Source organism: Rhincodon typus, chromosome 5 (genome assembly GCF_021869965.1).
Source record: "Rhincodon typus isolate 14 chromosome 5, sRhiTyp1.1, whole genome shotgun sequence".
Lineage (NCBI taxonomy): Eukaryota > Metazoa > Chordata > Chondrichthyes > Orectolobiformes > Rhincodontidae > Rhincodon > Rhincodon typus.
Window position 1 is genome coordinate 79,397,844 of NC_063336.1, and position 20,194 is coordinate 79,418,037.

Below are 20,194 nucleotides of genomic sequence, written 5' to 3' on the forward strand. Positions count from 1 at the left end.
CTGCTTGGCCTGCTGTGTTCATCCAGCTCTACACCTTGTTATCTCAAGTATTCCAGTTGCTCACTTTTACCTGAGTTCATCAATGTGGACTGGGTTCACAGGATTCAGGAACGAGAAGGCATTAAAGAGCAGGGTATTAGAATCGTTATTGTAAGAATAACTACTAATAGGGTAGAGGACTGTTAAGAATAAACTACAAACAGGCCAGACTTGGTAAGGAGAGCAGATTTCCTTGTTTAAAGTAAATTAGTGAACAGTGAGTTTTTGCAAAAATCAACAATAGTTTTATGGTTACCATCTTTAAGGCTAGCTTTATATTCCAGACTTCATTCATTGAATTTAAAATTCCACTAGCCTCCTTGGTTAGATTTGAACTCAAGGCTTCTGGGTTACTAGTCCAATTACTGAAATCACAACACTACCATCTTAACAACAAACTGCCTTTCTGTGATGCTGATAAAACAGTAAAAGTTACAGAACACTTCACAGGAGTTGTTATTAGCAAAAAACATGATAGGGGGATATTAGGACAAGTGACAAACATGTCCTGGTGTGGATCTTGAACCAGGACTGTCAGTCTCTGAGCAGGAGCCGAATCAATTGTGCGGCACTCCTACAGTTAACTGCTGTGGCATTCTGACAGTACACAAAACACCATTTGTTCCATGTCATCCACCAGACGAGAAAGAGATACTTCAAAATGAAGTTTGGAACTGCAGAATTAAATGAATGATTCCTCTCTCTTTTACCTCCTGCATGTATGTCTGTAAAAAACTCTATCATTCTGCTCCAATGTTGCTGTTACACCATTCTCTCCGACTCAAAGCTCAACTTCTACCACTTCGTATTCTGAAACTCAATCCAACATCCCAAACCCACACCCTGCCTTCTCCAATACATTATTGTACTCTGCCCAAAGTTCTTTTTTATTCATGTCTGTCTCTATCTCTGTATTCCTGCTTCCCTTCCTCTCTCCAGTTCTGACTCTATCCTTTGCTTTTATCTCTGCTTCCCTTCTTTGCCCTGCCCCCTTTGGTTCTCTCTTTGCCTTATTCTCTTCATCTCTCTCATTTGCCTCTTCACTGTTTCCATTCTCATTGTTTCCTCTCTCCCATTCCTATTCTTCAATTCCCCTTACTTGCCTTCTCAATCATCTTTTCCTATCTCCCTCCCCATCTTCTTTTCTCTCTCTCTTTTGCTCCCTGTCTTTCGCTCTCTCCTTCACTTTTCTCTCAGTTCTCTCTCAATCTTCCTCGCCTCTTTCAGTCTCTCTCCTCTCTATCTCTCTCTTTTCACCTTCCCTCATCTTTGTCCATTCCCTCGTTCTCACACTCTCTCCTCTCTCTGTTCTCACTCTCTTTATATCTCTGCCTTCTATTTCCATCTCCTACCCTTTTCTCTCAATCTCCTTCCTTCTCCAGCTGCCTCATCTGTCATATTGTTCTCTCCCACGTCCCTCATCCCTCCTCTCCCTCACTCTCTGTGCAGCTCAGCAATATCACAGAAATTCCTTTTACCTTCCAAAGTTGGAGATATGCTTGACAGTGGAATAAATCCTGAAAGTTCCGCTCTTAAAGAAAGAAACCAAGAGAAAGTTTGAGTGTTTTTCAACAAAAGTTTTATCTGGCAGTTAGTGACCCACTTTACAAGCAAACTCTGGGATGTAGTAAACAATATTCAATTGGCATAACATTTGACTGATCATTTGAAGCTACATAAAAACAGATAAAGCTAGCACACAGATTTCCAATTTAAGTGTGAGCTTTTTTGTATGCAGAGAAAAGTGCATGCAGTCCCCAAAGATATCACTCAAACCATCCTGCTACAGCGGAGATTTTCTAATGGTTGTGAGTTAGCATTTGTAAAGGGATTGACCTGGAAGTACCAGCCTTTTAATGAGTCCATCAAGAGAAGGTTGAGTGAAACACATCAGTTTTATTTACACCAGAGATTCTTATACAGTGCTAAGTTAACATGGTTTCTGAAAAGTCCATTGTAAAACCTGATCAACAACTTCACTCCAGTATTTAAGAACTCTCTCTGGGAGTTGCAGTTCAGTGCTACTCCTTTGGTGCAAGGAGTTTAGTTTTGTCAACTTCATAACCTTGTGAAGTAGCTGATATATTTCATTGGGAAATATCTCAATCCCCCTTATAAGTTCAATGAAACATTTTACAATGTCAGTCCAAAATGAAAGAGATCCAATTCCTAACCAGTGAAGAGGTGGTCCATGTAAGGTCCCAAGACAATATGATATGATCACATGCTGGCAGTATGATGGTATTCTTGTGGTTTTCTATATGTAATCACAAAAACATTTACCACCCAGATTTTGTTTCATATTGAGTCAAATATCTGAACATTTACGGAAAGATATAAAAGGGACATCAGGGGTAAGTTTTTCATACACAGGGTGGTGCATAGATGGAATGAACTACCAGAGGAAGTGGTGGAGGCTGGGATGAATACCACATTTAAAAGCCATCTGGATGGGCATATGAATAGGAAGGTTTTAGAGGGATATGGACCAAATGCTGACAAATGGGATGAGACTTGTATAGGATATCTGGTCGATCTGAATGAGTTAGACCAAAGGGTCTGTTTCCTTGTTGTATATCTCTATGATGCTATAGCTAATTGTACGCAATAGTATGACATCTCAGGTGAACATATACAATGTGGATTAAAGCTTACTTTGATTATTATATTACATAGTTGTCCGTTTAACCTGCTGACTAACCACAAAGAGAACAAGATGAAGACTTCTTAGATTGTGCCATCATTTGTTATAATTTCATCTGGATATTTCAAGTAGTGAATCTGTGGAATTCTTCATCATAGAGGGTGTCAAGGCTGACGGAAATTGGATCAGTAAGGAATCAAAGGTTATGGGGCTATGGGGCTATGGGAGGAAAGGGGAGTTTAGGATTGAGATCAGCCATGCTCTCATTGAATGGTGGGGCAGACCATGGGCAGAATGGTCTATCTCCACTCCTAAATGTTATTGTCTTATACAAAATTCTGAGTGATAGAAAACCAAGAATAATGGTCAATGGATATTTTCTGTGATGGAGGAAAACCTTAAACATAAGATCAGAAGAGATAAGAAGCCATTTGGTCCATTGAGTTTGTTCTGCCTTTCATTGAGATTATGGCTAACCTGATAATCATCAACTCCACTCTCTTGGCTTTCCTCCATAACACTTGTCTCCCTTCATGATTCAAAACTTGTCTATATCAGCCTCAGATATTCTTAATAGGCTAGTATTAACAGCCATCCATGATAAAGAACTCCACAGATGCACTACTCTTTGACAGAAGAAATTCCTTGGTTTGTGATGGAGTTCCCCTATGGTTGGTATTGGAACCCTTACTTCTCCTGTTACATATTAATAACCTGGATCTTGTCATGTACAAGGGCAATTTCAAAGTTTGAGGAAATGTTTGACATAAAACTTGGGAGGATGGTAACCTGTGGGGATCACAGTGTAGGACTTCAAAAATGACAAAAAAACAAGTGCATTGATTCAATACAAGGAAGTGTGTGGTGCTGTGTTTTAGTGGGAAGAACAGGGAATGACAATATAAAAAAGGGCACAGTTCTGAAGGGGAATGGCAGCAGTGGGTCCATGATTTGTACATGCTCAGGTTGAGAGAGCCATTAATAAAGTATACAGTACCTTTGGCTTCATTATTGGAGGCATAGAATACCGGAGCAAGTAGGCGATGCTGTGCTTGGATAAGACGCTTGTTAGATCTGAGCTGGAGTACTGTGTACAATTCTGGGTGCCATATTACAGGAAGGATATGAACACATTGCAGAATGGTTCCAGGCATGAGAACTTCAGTTATAAGGATTGATTAGAGAGATTGGGACTGCTATTCTCGGAGAGGAGAAGACTAAGAGAGATCTGATTTTCAAAGTCATGGGTGATCTGGGCAAGAGTTGAAAAAATGTTCCCATTTATAAAAGGGTTGAGAACAAGTGGGTACAGATATATAGATAAAGAATTTGTAAAAGAAGTTAATGTGATTGTGACAAAAATTTTTAGATGAGTGATTGAGTCTGGAATGCATACCTGGAATTGTGCTGGAAGAAATTAAATTGAGGCAATAAAGAGTGCATTAGATGGTTGTAACTATTTAGATAATGTGCAAGTCTATGGGGATTAGGTGGGAGAATGGTACTAAGTTATAACATTTGTTTGAAAATACAATAAGCCAAATGGCCTCCATCTACACCAATTCCTCATCCTTCTGTTATTCTATAAAGGATGTGAGTAAACCAGATTTTTTTAATAACAGCCCAGTAGTTTCCGGGTCATCATTACTGCAACTAGTTGTTTCACTCCAAACTTATTCATTAAATTGAATTTAAACTCACAGCTGCTGTGGTGGGATTTGAAACCACAAGTTTTGAGAACGTTTCAAGCAACAGTGATGGAGATCAGGCATACTGTCTTTAGCTCCCGGTAAACACTTCTGTATAGAATCTAGTCTTCAAATAAAAACCAACATTATTATTTAATCAATCCTCGTATGCAATTGGCATGTTTACATCAAAGAGAATAACAAAACAGAGCCTTTGCCTGTGCCCTTGGATTGCTACTCCAGTAATGTTGCCATTATACTAGGTTAGTAGTGTTTAGTGGTTTGGGTTAGAAACATTTTTTATTATTAATAACAATGTGCAACATAGCTGATTCAATAATTCAGTGGTTGCTGCTTAATAATCGTCGAAGTAGTAGACAACATTTCTCATCTGAATATACAGTAGTCAGAAATAACTCACATCAAAATCAAAGCAACCAGCAGCTTAATTGATGCAATCACTGCAAACAAAGGGTGCTTCTTCAGCACCTCATATGGAATGTTTTGCTATCTTGTGATAGTTCTCACACATCAGACCACCATTTTAATCTACAACAAATGAACTCTCTTAAGAACTAAAAACTCAATATGCCAATCACTTCAGCTAAAGCAGCTGCAGGATTTTACACTACTGCGATGTTCACACACTTTGAAGACAACTAACTGAGTATGTTCATCAAGCTGTGTTGCTTTATAAAAATTAGGTGGCATATTTTGCAACAAATATTAGTGATCAATATTTAGGATTTTTAAAAAATATGCTTTTTAAGAAACACTGAAATAAAGAGACATATCTGTCTTTTTAGGTGAACGTAAATGATTATATCAATAAATGAAAAAAAAAGGGGGTTCTCTGCAGTGTCCTGGCCAACATTATTAAAACAGACGATCTGTCTTTTATTACACAGACATCTGTGGTATATTGTTGTATTTCATCAGTTGAGTTTGTGAAGGGCTCCATTTCAAAGCAAGTCCTTCCTCTTTTCTTCAGAGTAAACAAGCTGGAATTGTACATTCACTACTATGAATTCCAGAAATACAAGCCAGTCAGAGAACTGCAAGGCTTTTTTTAGATCTGATAATATGTAATGAAGCAGATGCACATCAGTGCAAAAGGTAAGGCTGAAGCATTTGCGACAATGTTCAGCCAGAAGTGCCAAGTGGATGATCCATCTTGGTCTTCTCCAGTGGTCACCAACATCTCAGATACCAGTCTTCAGTCAATTCTATTCACTCCGCGTGATATCAAGAATACTGCAAAGGCAACAGGCCCTGACAGTAGTCCTGCAAGATACTGAAGACTTGTGCTGTAGAACTTGCTGCTCCCAGAGCCAAGCAGTTCCACTTCATTTACAAGATTGGCCTCTACCCGACAATGTGGAAAATTGCTCAGGTATGCCCTGTGCACAAAAATGCAGGATAAATCCAACCCAGCCAATTACTGCCCCATCATTCTACTTTTGACCATGAGCAATGTGATGGAAGGTTTCATCGACAGTGCTGTCAAGTAGCACCTGTTCACCAATAACCTCAGCAATTCCCAGTTTGGGTTCCACCAAGGCCATTACGTTACTGCCCTCATTATAGCCTTGATTCAAACATGGACAGAACAGCTGAATTCCAGAGGTGAAGTGAGAATGACAGCCCTTGACATCAAAATTGATTAGGGATAGTCAGCATGGTTTTGTGCAAGAAAACTTGTCTCTCAAACTTGATTGAGTGTTTTTTTTGAGGAAGTTACCAAATAGATTCAGGGCAGAGCAATAGACATTGTTAATTTGGACTTCAGTAAAGCATTTGAAAAGATTCTGCATGGTGGACTAACTAGTAAAGTTAGGTCACATGGGATTCAGAATGAGCTTGCCAATTGGATACATAATTGGCTTAACGGCAAGAGACAGATTGGTGGTGGACGGTTGTTTTTCAGACTGCAGGGCTGTCACCAGTGGTGTTCCACAGGGGTCAGTTCTGGGTCCGCTTTTGTTTGCCATTTATATAAATAATTTGGATGAGAATATAGGCATGATTAGTTAGTTTGCAGACAACACCATAATTAGTGGCACAGTAGGTAGTGAAGAAGGTTTTCTAAGGTTGCAAAGGGATCTTGGTCAATGGGTCAATGGCAGGTGGAGTTCAATCTAGATAAATACGAGGAATTGCATTTTGGTACAACAACAAGATTAGGGCCTTGGGTAGAACTGGGGTGCAGGTACATAATTCTTTGAAGTTTGTGTCACATTTAGACAGGGTGGTTGAAAAGGCATTTAACATGCTTGCCTTTAGTCTTTTGAGTATAGGAAATCATTTTGAGTTTGTACAGGACATTGAGGCCTCTTCTGGAATACTGTTTCCAGTTCTGGTCGCCCAGTTACAGGAAGGATATTATTAAGCTGGAAAGGGTTCAGAAGAGATTTACCAGGATGTTGTTGGGTATGGAAAATTTGAGTTATAAAGAAAGGCTGGATAGGCTGGGACTTTTTTCACTGGAGTGTAGAAGGTTGAGAAGTGACCTTATAGTAGTTTATAAAATAATTGAGGGGTATAGATAGGATTAATGGTCATTGTCTTTTCCCTAGGATGGGGGATTTCAAGACTGGGGGCATATTTTTAAGGTGAGATGAGAGAGATTTAAAAAAAGATATTGGAGCGAATCTTTTGAATAGAGGCTGGTTGGTGTGTGAAATGAACTTCCTGAGGAATTGTGGATGTGGGTACAATTACAGTGGTTAAAAGACGTTTGGGTAAGTACATGAATAGGAAAAAATTGAAGGCATATGGGCCAGGAGCAGGCTTGTGGAACTAGTTTAGTTTGGGATTATGTTACGTTTGATTATGTTTGGCATAGACTGGTTGGATCGAAGGGTATGTTTCCATGCTGTATGACTGTAGAAGATTGCATTCAACTCAACCTGGCATAAAGAAGACCTAACAAAACTGGAAAAAGTGTGTACTAAGTGGCAAACTCTCAGCTGGTTAGAGTCATACGTCGCACATAGGCAGATGGTTGTAGTTGTTGGAGATCAGTCATCTCAGTTCCAGGACATCTTTACCCAGGGCAGTGTCCTAGGCCCCAGCCATCTTTAGCTGCTTCATCAATGACCTTCCTTCCATCATAAGGCCAGAAGTGGGGACAATAGCCAATTGGTATGGCATGTTAGTGCATTTGGTGGGATGTAACAAAAATACATCTCCAAATTAACATGTTTATTAGTGGTAATATGTATATAAAGCAGATATTAATCAGTGTATAATAACAAGCAGTAAATATATAGTAATCTACTTTAGTTTGCATATGTTTCTAATATATCTAATGGATGGTATATTAGTTTAACCTACATTACACAAACACACACTTAACACACACGCACACACTTACGCACACACTTACGCACACATTTACGCGCACACATGCACACGCTCTACATGTTACATGATCTTGGTTAGCACATTCATAAATGAATAATAACAACAAGTATCATTTGTCTTCTGCCCATCGGGGATCCAGCTTTACAATGGCTGGTCAGGAGAACTCTGGTTTCCCTGCACCAGTCACGCTGTCAGTCTGAGATGGAGCCCAACAAGTGCTGCAGAATCTCTGATATTAATAATATTCAGGATCCGTTCAGTACTTACCCGGACATTCTATTGTGCAGAAAATCATCCTCAAGATGGTTGTGTCTCATGGGTGCCCCAACTTCCGAAATAGCTGTTTTGGGCTAAGCCAGTAATTTTCCACTTGTCTTCAATTGTTCATTGTCATGCCCAATTAACCCTTAACAATTAACCCCTAATGATCTGGTTTAAAGATATAATTTCTAATCCTGCCACTACACTAATGATTGCATAACGTCCACCAGAAGAAAATGATCCCGACCTCACTTATGGAACTTCAGTATGTGGATGACAGAGTCACCTCTGCTCTCTTGGAATAGAATCGTCAAGCCTCACTTAATACGTTTGTGGAAGCATTTGGAGAATTAGTTTCGACCTCACCAAGACTTAGATCCTGTACCAATCCGTCAAAGGTTAAGTTCCAGTAGATCCCTTTATTAAAATCAAAGAAGAAATTCTCCCAAACATGGAACATTTCCCCTACCTCGGAAGCTACCTCTTGTCTAAGGGCTGACATCATGGACGTTCAACATAGCATCCAAACTATGAACGATGTCTTTGGATACCTCAGGATGAGAGTCTTTAATGGCTGTGACATCCATGCTGATGTCAAGATCCTTGTCTTATCCTTCCATCTCTTCCAAACAGCTCTGAAACTTGGACTACATATTGATGGCACTTTTCAATACCCTTGAAAAATACCATCAACGTGGTTTGTGATGGATTTTCAGATGGAGGACAGTTGTACCAACATCAGCATCAGTATCAAGGGCATGATCATCTAAAACCAACTTCACATGTTTAGAATGCCTAAGCTCTGACTCCAAAACAAATTATTTTCACCCAGTTCAAGGAAGACACTCAAACAAGAAGAGGATAGAGGAAGCATTTCAAAAACTCCCTAAAAGCTTCCCTTGAGAAATACATCATAAATTTCAATACATGGTAGACCCTTGTTCAAAAGAAACTGACTTGGGAAAATTCCTCTATGATGGGACACAAATTCTTTGAAAACACTCGTTGGCAAGAGGGAGTACGGATAAAGCACTATAGAAAGGAATGCTAAAGATCTCAAGGCCAAGGATCACTTCCAGCTCTTGCCAGATGTGTGGCTGGAGATATGGCTCAAGGATCAAGCTTGTCAGACACACAAACCTACAGAACCGATAAGCAGTGAGACGGAATTTCCTCAGTGGACAATCATACTCATTAGTGAGTGATTGCCAATGTCGGTAGCCAGACTAAACGAGTAAACAAAATCTTGGCAGATGGAATATGATATGAGAAAATGTGCGATAATGAGCTTTGGCAGGAAAAAAAGGACTGAATATTATTTAAACAAGAAATGAATAGCAGAGCATAATCAATGGGGCGCATGGCCTACTTTTTCTCTTGCATCTTATGGCCTATTGGTTTTGAATTTGGGGAGGGCAAACAAAGCAAGCAGATACACAATAAACGGGATGATATTTAGAAGGAAGAAACAGTAAGAGATCTTGGAGTGCAGATCTTGAGGCTGACAGGACAGGCAAATAGGGAGGTAAAGAAAGCATTTGAATACATTCTTTCATTGGGTGACGTGTTGAATACAAAAGCAGGAACGTAATGTTGGAGCTGTATAAGACACTGGTTTGGCACAGCTGAATTGTTCTGGTACACATAACAGGAAAGATATATTTGGTCTAGAGAGAGTTCAGAAGAGATTTACAAGCATATCACCAGGGCTTGAAAATTACAAGTGTGTGAGACAATTGGATAGACTCGGGCTGTTTCCTTAGAACAGAGGAGGGTAAGGGGTGTTTTCATCTCAGTGTTCAAAATAGTGAGGGACCTGGACAGACAGAACTGGGAAGACCTATTTTCCCATGGTGGAGAAGTTGGGGAAAAATATTTCAGGTGATTGGGAAAAGGTTTAGAGGGGCCATGAGGAAAAGCTTTTTCACCCAAAGGAGGTGGGTGTCTGAAATTTGCTGCCTTGTTTGGTGGTTGATGCAGAAACCCTCAAGTCATTTAAAAGGAACCTGAATCTGCACCCAAAGTGCCGTAACATGCAAGGCTATGGAGCCAATACTGGAAGGTAAGATTTGAATAGGTGGCTGGTTTATTCAACCAGCACAGGCACAATGCACTGAATGGTCTCTTTCTGTGCTGTTATAATTTTGATCGTTCTCTAGCACCTTTATCTACCAGGGATGCCTCGGAGGACTGATTATAAATCGACATTTGGAACAGTGACCCATACAAAGAATTGACAACAGGACAACAAAAACTTGGTGAAGCAGGTAACTGGAGAAGGAATCAACGAGTTAAAGAAACAGGAATTTATGTAGTAAACTTAAAGATTTTAGAATATAGATAACTGAAGGCACAACTGCTGATGGTGGAAGCTGAACACTTGATGTGCAAAGGACCAGAATTGGGAAAGGGCAGAGATTTTGGAACTGGAAGAGTTTGTGATTTGCGATACATGCAGTAATGTTTTGGATGAGATGAAGGTTAGAGGATGTGAGGGGGGAGGTTGGCCAACACAGCACTGATGTAGACAGTCTGAAAATTAAAAGGAATATGAATTTCAACAACAGACATTTATAAACATTTATACGTATGCAAAGACTTAATATCCATGTCACCTTTAACTGTACTGTTACATTAAATTCTATTCATATTTAAAATAGAGCCAATGCATATTGATAAAACAGTGCTAGTTAACATTTTTGGTCTGAATGACATCTTAAAATGTCCTCAATTTTCTCTTCAATTTAAAAAAATTATTTACATACAAAGGAATTACAGTGAAATAAAATAATAGCCACAGTAGCTAAAGCACATAAAATCTTAGCATTTTTATAATGCTATGATAGTACCTATCACTAAATTACTTCTTGTGAATCCACCTCCTGTTTTATTCACCTTTTCTCTCACATTAGTATTTTCTTTTTCGTTTTGAGTCAACATTTGGCATAAACTAGTACATATTGGCAGCATGGATGCAATGTGTTTCTCCAAAAGCTGGCCCAAACTATGATTGTTATAAATATACTGTTACTTACAACGATCGTGTATGCAAATTAAATATTATTGTTCAACCAACATCAATTGGTTCTATATTTAATTGTGAAATGAATTCTTAACTTCATGCAGAAAAGAATGACGGAATGTTCAGATGAATTTGCTATTCCAAGTACATGAGGCAGAAAGGAATGGACGGACTTGCTCATGGAGTTAGATGCGGCAGAGTGAGAGAGGGTTCATGTGGAGTCTGAAAAACAGGCATGGCCCAATTGGGCTGAATGGCTAGTTGCTGTGATGTAAGTTCTATACAATGCAGAATTATATGAGATTGGAATGGAATGATTCTCTACCTTGCTTGCACCATTGGACGCATGCTATGTTTAGCAAGTCCCAAATGTATGTTACGTACACAAAAATGTTCCATTCATATGTAATTAATAACTGTCATTTAATTCCTAAGTCCCCTCACTCTGGGGCTTTGATTCTTTAAAAGACAAATTTATTTTTTCAACAGTTCCAGATTTTATGTGAGTATTCTGAAGAAGCAAATTGTTTTAATACAATGGTGGGATGATGGGAGAATATATGTTATTCAAATTAGGCAAAATCTCCTGATTTCTGTTTACCATTGAAAAGCAGAATAGAAAATTTCTCAGGTTCATTGTTAAATAGTTCCTTGGGGATCCCTTGTCGGAGCTTGAACTAGTTCCTCTCTGGCTCTGTTCCTTCCCTTGCTCTCTCTAAGGGGAAAGGTCCATGTCCAAAGTTAAAATGTCTGCTCAGAAAACCTCCCATGGGGACTGAAGCCTTGAGGTCGCTCCATGAAAAATTGTATGTGCTGTGAGTGCATTCCCAAGAAGAAGGCTGCAAGCTATTGCTGATGATTGAGGCTCTCTCTGTGATCTCTCAGTGCAACTCCAGGGCATGAATGGATACTTTCTCCATGCACCATGATTGCTGGCTCGTAGCGAAACCTGGAGTAATACCTCCCACATCCTCAGGTCCCTGTTTGTCACCTTCCCAAAAATGGCTGAAATTGGCCGTCACCCTGCTGGAATCATGGTTGATAATCAGCAGCCCTAACATTGCATTACGTAGCAAACTACATTTCCTGGATGGTTAAAAATATAACATGTATGCATCATGCAGTCCACTGTGCACTTGAAAGACTGGTATAATTAGTTCCACTCCCCTTGCTCTTTCCTCATAAATCTACAACATTTAAGTAGTTACATAATTCTCTTTTGAAAATTATTTTTGGCCTTCAAATTTCAATTTGTGTTAGAAAAATAATATAAAGCATATATAAAACAGTTGTGTTAATTTAGTAAGGACAAATTATAAAAATCTGAATGTCGTAATGTTTAGAATACATTTGACTTTGTAAATCATGCCATGCTGCAGAATATTGCCATTGCTTTTGCAATCTCAGTAATGTAAACAGAATAAATCTTGATTTAAATTACATGCAAGTATATTGAATTATTTGAAAGAACTATCTATATTGACAGTAGACATGAATAATTTAATTGCATCTTGGAATGAAGGTAACATACATTTGAATACAGTGATCTCTGGTTTGTAAATGTGGTCCCTTGCAACTGTTAAAGTATAGTAAATCTGCAGGCTAAGTTGGAATTTAATTTTATTAAAGCTATGCTTTTCTTAAAATGTCTCATACTTTACATTGTATTATTTCTCACAAGTAAGAGCTGGTACCTTGCGTTGCTTTGCAATGGTAATTGATTTATTGATTGATTTACTGTTGTCATATGCACCAATGTACAATGAGAATTGCTGTTTTGCATGTTATACAGTTGGATCATACCATACAAAGTGCATCAAGGGAGCAGAACAGAGTGCAGAATATAGTATTACAGATGCAGTGAAGATGCAGAGAAAGAGAAATCAGAATTAACATTTGAGAGGTCCATTCAAAAGTCTGATAACAGAGGGAAGAAGCTGTCCTCGAATCTATTTGTATGTGTATTCAAACTTTTATATCTCCTGCCCGATGGAAGAGGATGAACGTGGGTATAAATGAGGTGAGGGGGTCTTTGATTATCTTAGTTGCTTTCCCAAGTCAGCAGAAAGTATAAATGGAATTCTAATGTTAATGCTTCACCTCCCCCCCACCACCCCCACCAGAAGAGACTTGTTTCTCACTATCTATCCTAGTGGATCTTTAAACCTCTTTAGCAATTTGACTGGATGAGTGTTAATCTCCTATGCTCAAGGAACAGGGATCCATACAACCATTTCATCATTAAACCTTCAGCTTTTATGTTCTACTGTTGAATCTACCTTCTGGTTACCTCTATGGGTATTTTTCTTCTATCACAGCATATAAACATTGTTGACCAGGCCAGAATTTGGGAAAGTGACAATGAGTCTCCTGAACCAGTCAATACTTCCTCTCTGAGGTGTGGTGCCGTATCTTGTACTTTTAACAGGGTATCCACTTGCATAGATGTAAATGCAGCTTCAACACAAGGAACTTGACAACATCAAGGACAAAGCTGCCCACTTGATTGGAACCACACCCTCAAACGTTCATTCATTCCCCAACTGATGCCCAGTAGCTGCAGTGTACACCAACCATATGATGCACTGCAGAAACTCCAAAGCCTTTTTTAAACCCACAGCCGCTAGAATAACATGGGAAGCAGACACTTGGAATCACCACAACCTACGAGTTCTCCTCCAAGCCATTTATCATTGCCGTTCCTTTAAAGTTGCTATGTTAAATTTCTGGAATTCCCTGCCTAATGATAAAATGTTCTATGTAAATCAAGTAGACTGTAGTGATTTGGGAAGGTAGCCCTCTCAAGAGCAATTCGGGATGTGCAATAAATCATTGCCATAGTCTTACCAGACCACAAGGCTACTCTCTCATTAGGGAGAGATGACTGGTGTGATTTAACCTGAAGGTCACCACACCTCAGGCAAGGGAGAGGTTGAGAAGGAGAGTCCTTCATGGTAACCTGAGTCAGTAGGGGCAATTGAACCCATGCTGTTGGCATTACACTACTTTGCAAACCACCATTCAGCCAACTGAATTAAACCAACTCCCACAGTACTGGCCCAGCCGTTCACACTCACATCCCAAAAATGAATAAAACATGTACAACTGTAACATAACTTTTCCCACTGCCTATTTCAGGTACCATCCCATGCCATTCCCCAGAAAATAATACTGTGCTGAATTTCAATATGACTTTGCAATTGAGGAATACTTTATGATCACGTCACTACTGATTACAACAAAGAATTATGTTCCATAATCAATAGTCATAATCCCCAAAGAGATATCTTTTCTAAAAAAAAACTTTTATGGCCAAAATAATGGTGTAATGAAGTTGTCCGAATTTCGCTGGGCTGTTGTAACTCTGTAGCAAACAAGACAAAATATGTTTCAATTCTTTTGTCAATGAATTTGGGCACTAAATAAATCTTCCATGTCAACTAAAATGAGAAGGCAAATCTGAAATGACCTGAGGTTTCAACCACCTCCTGCTTGAATAATCAAATATTTTCTCTGTCCAGTTCAGATTTTCTGGCTTCCATCTCTATTTGCAATTCAAGACTTTTTTTTTAACCCTTCAAAATTCAAGTTTAAGTTCTTCCATTTCACTTTCTTTATCCTTTCCTCACGTTTGAGTTTTAGCTTTGTCATTTCTTTCTCTTTCGAATTCAAATATTATTTTTCTACACTGAGTTTTCAGTTCGAGTTTCTCCATTCATAACCTAACTTGAGTTAACTACCTTTTATCTGGATTTTCTTTTTCTTCCTCAAGTTTCACATGCTGAGCCAGTAGATCAATAATTTCTGCTTTCTTAGCATTTACTTTTTAATCCATTCCTAATTCTCTGCCATCACTTTAAAATTAACCTTTGTTAACTATGGCAAGGCACTCACCGATAGGAGCTCTCTTTCAAGTTAGGTGTCCAAAATAGACATAATCATTTTAACTTTTTTATTGGGTACAACAAAGGTCACTGTGATACCTTGTTCATTTAAACTTTACCAAACACTAATGCACTCATCTGAAGCTGTGGATTCAAAATCCCACAAGAGCATCATAAATTGTTATGGTTCTCAAAGGTGTAGAGGCCAATAACTTTAAAAAGAAATTTGAATTCCCACTGGCCAACATAAGACATGGACCATATGATATAGAAGCAGAAACTTGTATAAACTTGTTGTTAGATTAAAACCTCATCTCAGACAAATGCCAGGGAACTTTCTCATTTTAGTGGTTAGCGACTGGGTCTTGCAATGAACTGTCCTCTCCATCTGGAGTTTTTAAATATTCTCAGCATAAAATAAATCTAGAAATATAATGTAGCAGAAAAAAACGCATATTTGTTACTATTAGCACTTAATATCCTAGAATTAAGTTAGAATTCTATTATCTAGATTTGGGCTTGTGGAGCTATAATGAAACAGAAACATTTTCATAGTTGCTAATGAATATTTACCTGGAATCTTAAAATGTGTTGTAGAGATGTAATCAATTCTAAATTACATTAAAAGTATGAACACCTTAAAATTGTACACTGCTTAAATCCAGCTTGAAATTGGATATCCAATCAAATAACATTTCAAGAAAACTATACTCACAATCCAGCAAATTTCACTTAGAATGTCTTTGTCTCACCAATTTGAGGGGGGATCAGTGGTAAACTTGTGCCTAAAATGGCTGCTCTCTGCTTTTCAGTTTTCATAGCCATACAGCACAGAAAGAGACTCTTTGGTTCAACCATTCCATGCTGAACGCTATCCCAAACTAAATTAGTCCCATTTGTCTGCTCCTGGCCCATATCCCTCCAAACATTGCCTATTCGTGTACTTATCCAAAAGTCTTTTAAACGTTGTAATTGTATCCAAATCCACCGCTTCCTCAGAAATTTCATCATTTGATTTTTTTTGAATGAATTCTAATGGTTCAATCATTTTTTGTCACAAGTGTCTGTCAACCCTCCATGGTCACTAAAAGTCATGTGCTTTTCTGCAGTGTTTTCTCACTGACATAATCAAATCCTTCAGAAAGTGCAGTTTATTTTGTAGTAATTTCTTTTAACACTCTAGTTTGCTTTCTCGTTAAATTGGCCACCTCTTTTACAAACAGAAAATATTCCACATTTAACCCTTAAAACAGCTGGAAATCTCACTCCATAATTCTTTATTTCTCTTAGTGGACCTTTCATTGTCCAGGAACTAATCCAAAGTGATTCTTAACTCCATTTTTCCTTTTCCAAATTCCACTCTTTGGACTAGCACTAAAGACCCCTCACTTTACCCAAAACTAGGTGAATCTTCCAGCATAATTTAAACCCTCGTGGGTCTCTTTAATCTGAACGTGATCTCCTGCACACATTTTTGAATTATGAAACATAAGGGCTTGCTGACTATGTCTTTTGGCTTGCTCTCTGTCTCTCTTCTTTTCTCTCTCTGCCTCAGATTCTTACAGAGGGGATTATTGCTTGTTAAATGCCTTGTTAATGGTCCAACTCGTCTCAGTAACACCCGGCTTCCTATTTTTGCTAAACATGCCATACAAGTTAGATACTGCAAACTTTCAACTTGGAATTCAGGGCAAGTACCTGGCAACTTCAGCTTACCACTTGCTGCAAAGGATAACCCATGTTGCATGCGACCAAACAGCATCTCAGGGCATGATACATAGGCGCCAGCCATGATCACCCCTTGTCAATAAACATTTGCATCTGGGTGTTAACCCTTCACAACCATTATGACACCTTTCTACTACACTTAGGAAGCACAGACTCACATTGGAGGTCACACTGGCAACTAGCATTGAAAAAATGCATCAGGGACTCTTTGCAAAAAGGGGCAGGCACCCAGCTTTCATATCAGTCCAGACTGCATCTCAGGGCCGCTTGCTTGCTCTCATAGCACTTCCTCACTTAGGGGTGTTAGGGATGCCAGTTGTTCAATAAATATCTGCTGAGTGGTGAGTTATTCTGTGAATAGCATGTAGTAAGATGGGACCAGCATCAGGCCTGACAAATGTCTTTGGGTGATGATAATTTCGGTAAGATAACATAAGAAAACTAGCTAGAAAAATGGGTAAAATTGTTTGTCAATTTCTGCTGCAGATGCTAGCAAAAGTTGAGATGACTAAAACCCTGAATCTATTCTTAGCAATGCTAATTGCTCATTTTTTAGTCCTTCACCTCTTAAGCAAAATATCCAAAAGTTTCAACTGTCGCTGATGGGCAGTAATTGGCCGTTGACATTTAGAAAATGAAAGTTACAAAAGCTCTTACTTAAAGTATTACCTTTACCTTTTATTTTACCTGAAGGCTTACAGTAATGAATCATTTCACTTTGCTATTCTGACTAGCTCTGAAATAAATACTTTCCTTGACAAAAAACCGTAACCTCCACCCCGCTCCCCGCACCCCCCCAACCTAACCCCACCATGCCACTCAGTCACCTCTCCACACAGACTTCCAAGCACTTCAGAAGATTTGTACCGAGACATATCAATCAGCTAATGTGAAATACACTTTTGTTTATAACAAAATAATGAAGGAAGTCAAACGTGGAACTTGCTTGTGTTCATAATGAGATATTAATATTGAAGGAAGATTTTGATGGTGTGCAGAAGTTGAAAGAAATGTTCCTGCAACACAAGTGCAAAGCAATGACCATCTCAAACAACTAAGGATCTACCCATTGCCTGTCAAATTTCTGGGAACTCCCTACCCAATAGCATTTTGGATGTACCTACACCATATGCACTGAAGTGGTTCAAGGACGCAGCTCACGATCACTTTCTCCTGGTCATTTGGGGATCAGCAATAAATGCAGGCTGAGCTAGTTATGCCTGACATTCTGTGAATGAACAAGAAAAAAGATTTGGTTGAAATTTTGTTTGGCATGACTGCTTTACGGATCAAATGATTTTTCTTAATAAAATTAAAACCTGCTGCTTAGGATGTCACTGTGTAAATAAAAAAAGTTATTTATCGAGTTATCTCGATTAAGGAAGGAACAGGCATCAATGCTGATTTAGATGCATTGGAAACCAATTACCTCATGAGAAAAAACATCCCCATTAAAGTAATGTCCTTATTATCCACGTCCTTCAGATAATGCAAATGGGAGAATTCTCAGAGCAGCTTAAAGAGTGAGTTTGGTGCATAACATCCCTGGCCAGTCTCCCATTTATACTCCCTGTATACTTGAGCTTATCGAAAACTCTCCTACCCTAATCATAATTGTGTCCTATTCATCCATCATCCCGTTCTTGATGATCAAAATGGTCTAACGGGGCCGACAATGTTTCATTTTTAGAATTCTTGCCCTTGTTCAAATCCTTTCATGGCACACCCATCCCTATCTCTGTAAGGTCCTCCAGCTGCAAAATGAGAAGATGGTGGCATTATAGTAATGTCACTGGACTAGAGATCCAGAGCCTCTGGCCAATGTTCTGGGCACATTGGTTCAAATCAGATGGTGAAATTTTGAATTCAATAACATTGGAAATAAACGTGACTGGCGATTGCTGTAAAAGCACATTTGGTTCACTAATGTCCTTTAAGGAAGGAAATCTGCTATTCTTACGCATTTTGGCCTACTTGTGACTGCAAACCCATAGCAATGTAATTGACTCTTAACTGCCATCTTGCTAATTAGAGATGAGCAATTAATGCTAGCCTAGCCAGTGATGTCCACATGCCATTAACAATATTTTTAAACCCTTGTGCAATTTCTGCAGCCTTCTGACCTGGCCTCCAACTTACTCGAGGATTTTCATCGTTCACTGGACTTAAAGCTCTAGAATTCAACTTTTGAAGCTCTCCAAATCTTTATCATCTTTGAAGATGTTTAAAACCTATTTTTTGACCAAGCTTTTGGTCAAAATGTTGCTCGATGGCCCTTGTAAATGTAGGTTATATCCAGATGTAGGATTAGCTGAATTAATGTATAACATTGCAACTGTAGTATTAGTAAATGCTGCTCATTATGATGAATAATCTATTATTATATTATTTTGTCTTCCATTTTATGCACAATCCCAACATTGCTGCAATGCAACTGCAGTTCTCCATCAGCAACATCTGTAGAATCAGAGATAGTAGGAACTGCAGATGCTGGAGAATCTGAGGTAACAAGATGTAGAGCTGGATGAACACAGCAGGCCAAGCAGCATCAGAGGAGCAGGAAGGCTGACGTTTCGGGCCTAGACCCTTCTTCAGAATCACGTAGAATCATGTCTGTCACATGAAGAAAATGCAAAATCTCCCTTCTAACACTTCTGATCTGTTTGTGGATTTGAACAGAAATCATAAGAACCATTAATCCACAAACATTTCTGATGTAATAATTTCTTGGGGTGAACAAGAAGTCATAGTTCATCATTTCCTCCTTCAAATTCCCTCGCCCCCTGCTCCAAATTCCTAAATTATTTTCACAGGGAAGAATGAAAAATATAATTCATGAGATTTAAAAGCATGACACTTTGAACTAAGAATATCCATCATGGAGAAGTATTCCATTTTTCAGCTTTGAAATCCACTACACTGATAAACAGATCTATTTATTTTTAAATAGATTTAGTTATCTTTGAAGACGAAGCCATTCAGCAGATGGTACAGTGAGGCTCTGCATGTAATTTGCTGTGTTATTGAGTGATGGAACCTGAATTTGTACCTATGATTGCTTCTCAGTGAGTATTTCTGAGGAGAGACTGACTGTTTCTGTGTAGAGAGGACAGGGAAATCAGTATGCAAGATGCTTTTCCACACCAGTTAATGGCCTCATCTGAAGACCAGTGTCGTTCAGGTACACTAAATGATGAAGAGCAAGCAAGAGGGAATAGGTTTAAAATTGAAGTACAATAAAAATGACTAAAAACAGATTGTGATTTTTTCAATACTGCTGTGCTAACTCCTACAGTCTGCACGGTGACAGAAATATAGGCTTGGTAAATCTTGTGTTTGAAAGTCTTGAGTTACAGAACTTGTTCTGAGCATAATCAGGAAGTGCAACCAAAATACACTGGACATTACACTGGTTAGACCACACTTTGTACTTCCATCAAAATTCATTTGCAGAATGACAAATTTCCAAGAAACAGTACTGCTGGTCAGTATAACAGAAAGACAACATTATTTCTTGAGGCCGAGACAACAAGGTGCAGGGCTGGATGAACACAGCAGGCCA